This window comes from Triticum urartu, chromosome 3, assembly GCF_003073215.2.
Source record: "Triticum urartu cultivar G1812 chromosome 3, Tu2.1, whole genome shotgun sequence".
Lineage (NCBI taxonomy): Eukaryota > Viridiplantae > Streptophyta > Magnoliopsida > Poales > Poaceae > Triticum > Triticum urartu.
The window spans coordinates 395,068,557-395,073,644 of record NC_053024.1 but is presented as its reverse complement, the minus strand read 5'-3'; positions in this window follow the sequence as shown (position 1 = coordinate 395,073,644).

The following is a 5,088-nucleotide window of genomic DNA, read 5'->3' as shown; positions in this document are numbered from 1 at the left end:
TAAAACATGACTTAGTCCTTTCTGCACCTTCAATAAGCCACCAGCCGTAAGTGTTGTACACCTTCCGCACAATCATATCTGCAATAGTTATGCCTACTTATAATCTTTTTGACCTCCACAGGCCAATTCTCCATTTCGAAAGAAAAAACCACAGGATAAGCCGACCAAACTGGCTCGTTCAAACCAAGGTCACCAAGAGGCCTGCCAGGAAGAAGACCAGCAAGCTCACTGGCTTAAACATTGATGATGACGCTGATGATGATGAGTCAGAGGTAGAACTTGACTCCCTTGGCTTATTTTTTATACATCTCATTGACAATGATTGTTATCAGGACGACGCAGAAGCCAGCCATGCAGGCGATGCTGGGGTAATTATTCTTTCCTCCGGCTCAGAACCTTTGCCAACACAGAAAACCCGACAAGCAAGCCGAAAAGTAAGCTTTTCTCACCCTCTAGCTCACTTGGATCCCAACCTTCTTTTGAAGAAACATCAACACAAAGCTAGCCGCACCACCCGGCATAGTGGTGGTGTGATTACTTCCTTCGGCTTACCAAACACGTCGGTTCGCAAACGCCGCCCAGAGGTCTTACATATTTCCGATATACTTTATCCCAAGGCGGGTTATTTCCGACAACCTCTTAACCCATCTGATTCAAACTATCACGGGACTTCTCATTCCTCCTCTAGCGAGTCAACGGGAACCCAAATCCCAGCTTTCAAGATTGTACCTGGGAAAGAGTATATTCAATCACTGAAACCTTATGCCTGCTTATTATACTGACCTCTTTATACTTCTTATCTTCAGGGTTCAGGACAAATCCAGCAAAAAGGCGAAGCTGAATAAGCCGATAAATGATGTCAATCCATCTGAGCCGGAGCAACAACAACCAAAACTTTCTCACCCAATTGTTTAAGATATTATTGATGACCCGCCACCTCAAGATCATGAAGTCTCCACAGATTGCATGGATGCTGAGCCGTCCATCTCTAAGCCGCCAAGCCCGGTTAAGCCTTTTGAGGGAAAAACTGACGATGTAGTCGTCACTGGGTTTGGTTTCATAGCACCGGGTCACCCCACTATCTTATCTAAGCACATCGCCAAAGAAGAGATTTCTGCTGAAGATAAAGGCAAGTGGAAGGTAGACTTAGAGAGCTACGTCCAATTCAGTGCCCAAGACATCCACTCTAATTATCTGAACCGTCTGTACACCAGCCATGACTTTGAAGCCAGCTTGGTAAATTTGATGAAGGAACGCTATGAGGTAATTTACGCACCATTCTCTTTCATAATTATCTGTCTATCAACCGCCAAGTCTATAGGATATGATAGAATTTGAATATGCTGTAGACTTTCCAGTTGCCATCAAGAACTACACAACATCACTAGTAGCCCCCAAGGGCCGGCTTAAGTCATCATGATTAAGCCGTGACTTTAAATATAGTTTTGAACATTACATCCGTAGCCCCCAAGGGTCGGTTTAACCAACATGTTGAACCGAGACTTTAAGTAACAAAAAAAATCAAATTTGAACATTGCATCCGTAGCCCACAAGGGCCGATTTAATCAGTGATGAATAAATCGAGACTAACCATCCTGGTTGAAGTGATCAATCCAATTTGTAGTCTTTATAAACCGGATTACATCATTCATCCAGGTCAGGCGATGATTCTGTTTTTAACAAAGAGTGACATGCATTAGCCCCCAAGTGCCAAGTATAATACTTGTATTGTGCTTGGGACCTAAAAAAAATTCTTAAGAGCAATATACATTAGGCCCCAAGTGCCAAGGAAAATACTTTTATTGTGCTTGGGACTTTAATCAATAATCATACTCATGATATCTGTCCATGCTTATATCACATGCTAAACTTTCTGAGAAGGACTCGCAGCTCAATGATCTGAAGGCCAACATAAAGACTCAACAACCTGAAACATCCAAGGCCCAATCGGAATCGAGGACTTCTTTGGAAAACATTGAGCAGCTCAAGCAAAACTTCAATGCTGACAAAGATAGTTGGGAAACTGAAAAGGCGGCTCTACTGAAAAGAGTAGAAGAAACTGAAGCCACTCTTAAGCTGGTGACTGATGAACTGTCGGGCTTAAGGCGGCAAATCAACAACATGTCACTGGCTATCTTCGGTAAGTATTAATCCCGATTCCATTCATCCTAATGAATCTGCTATAAACGGTGTCGGCTTATTAATAAATGAACTGATACAGGCTCTCGAAGCGTCAATTTGGGCTCAGACATGTGCGTCTGGTTGAAGGCTGTCTAAACTCTGGTAGAACAATTATATACTGGTGCTCAACAGACCATTGCTGCTGCTCTGCACAAAAAACGGTCGCCTACTCTTATCAAGGAGAGATTGGAAAGGTTGTCAGTAGTGCACAAGAGAATTGAAGAGCTGAAACGATCCTCTGCCAGAGCCGGCGCTTTAACTGCCCTAAGCCAGGCTAAAGCATGGCAAGCAGATCTTGACCCGGAGGATCTGGCCAACGGTTGCCCAAGTGTAAAAGAAGATGGGACACCCTTCAGTGCAGATGATTTTGCAGATATAGTAAGATCAATGCATCCGTTGGCAACCCGGCTAGCTAAAGAGACCAAGCTATCACAATATCAAGCGGCTTATGATGTTGATAATAAGAAGGTGAAGGCGCCGATTCATTAGGAGACAAATCTCATTCCGCCAATTCGTAAGCATACCTTTCCTCCCAACATTGATCCATCAAACCTTATTGATGAAGAAGTTGTGTTTAGAGCGTTGACCGGTATCAACTGGGCTACGCTTGACTTCCAGCTGATGGATAATCAAGGAGCCGAAGATGAAGAAGAGGCGCAGGATGACCCGGAAGCTTCAACCCGCCAATATTCATGAGCCGGTTTATCAAGCAGGGTACTTTGTTGTGTTGAGATCTTCAAAATACTTATTCTCGTTGGGCCATCAGATGCCTTGTAATAGGCTGGTTAAACTCTTGATCTGCCATGCCATCGTGCATTTTTTATTTTGCATGATACTGCTGATCCACCAGTTGAGGATATGTAACTTATGTTTATGATATCATCATCTAGATCTGTTGTTTATCCCTTTTCCTGCACACAAACAAATCACAAGTGCCCTGGCGGTTTACTGCAAGGCGGTTCATGATGCCCAGTATAAGTCCACTGGTGACCATAGAAGTCCATAACCAGGGCAGGGGGTCATATCCCAAATATGAGACATAGTCAGGGCTGCTTAGCCCGACTTGTGAAAACTATATGGTAAGAAAGAAGGGGTGATATAAATCCAAGATGAATCCAAAAAAAACACGAGGCTTTCATAGGCCGCTGAGCCAAAATCTCCACTTCAATGAAACTAGCATGATAGCCACTGGAGTATCCACGCTTTCCATGAGCGGACTCTCACATGACCCATTCACATTTTAACCCGGATAAGTTCAGGGTCTTGTTAAAAGATTGACTTATCGAGAGTATGCGGGGTTGGAGTAGCATCGTGCAAACAGGCAGGTTTAACTAAGTTTCAGGGAAGGCGGCTTAATAGCGTGGGTTTATCCTTGCTTTCCGTAAGCCGGCTCTCTCATGACCCAATCAATGTTTTAACCTTAACAAGTTCAGGGTCTTATTTAAAAGATTGACTACTGTTAAGAACATGGCAAGTCATTTAGGATTACCTGATGGAGAAGCATCTAGCATACAAGCAGGATAACCCAGAACTTTGGTGAATACACCTGGCGTCCAGGCTAATCAAAAGGGTGAATATAGCTGTGTTCATTGAACAGGAAGCCCCCAAGTAATATATTTCTGGGCTGTGCTCAGCGGGTACCTATGTTTGAGTTGTGCATCCAACTCTCTTTGGTCCCTGTAACTCAGGCGTCAAGCCTCTTATGTGATCATGTGAGATGACAATAAAGACTCAGTTTCGAAGAAATGAAACGACAGAGGCCCTGAATTATCAGGGATGCTGACTTTATTATACTTATTATAATATATACATCATCATAATATGTACATCACAAGAACCAGTGGCTCAAGTATATAAGGCCAAAGATGAGCAATATTCCACGGCCGACGGGTCTCCTCCTCCGATGTGCGTGAGTCCTTGTCGTCTCAAACATCGATAAGATAGTATGACCCATTATTCTGATTCTTGCTGACAACAAAAGGCCCTTCCCAAGGTGCGGATAGTTTATGCATATCAGTCTGATCCTGGATAAGCCGGAGCACTAAGTCGCCTTCTTGAAATGTTCTGGTTTTAACCCGGCGGCTGTGATAACGGTGCAGATCTTGCTGGTAAATGGCCGAACGAGCCGCCGCAAGATCACGCTCCTCATCCAACAGGTCAAGTGCATCTTGACGTGCTTTTTCATTATCAGCTTCAACATATCCCGCCACGCGGGGCGAATCGTGATGGATGTCACTAGGGAGAACCGCCTCTGCTCCATAAACCATGAAGAAAGGTGTGCAACCCGTAGATCTATTGGGGGTAGTATTGATACTCCATAACACTTAGGGTAACTCCTCCACCCAACAACCTGGCGTCCTTTGCAAAGGGACCATAAGCCGAGGCTTGATGCCTCGCAAAATCTCTTGATTAGCTCGCTTAGCTTGACCATTGGACTGGGGTGAGCCACTAAGGATACATCAAGTCGAATATGCTCTCGTTGACAAAATTCTTTCATAGCACCCTTGGATAGATTGGTGCCATTATCAGTTATAATGCTGTGGGGAAAGCCAAATCGGAAGATCACCTTCTTGATGAATTGAACCGCCGTTGCCGCGTCACACTCACTAACTGGCTCCGCTTCAATCCACTTTATAAACTTGTCAATTGCCACCAAAAGGTGGGTCTTTTTATCCTTGGACCTTTTGAAAGGCCCAACCATATCAAGCCCCCAGACTGCAAACCGCCAAGCAATTGGAATCATCCTCAATTCCTGAGCCGGCACATGAGCTCGCCGTGAACATTTGTGACAACCATCACATTTACTGACCAAATCCTCTACATCAGCATGAGCCGTTAGCTAATAAAAACCATGATGAAAAGCCTTGGCTACGAGAGACTTTGAGCCGACATGATGACCATAATCTC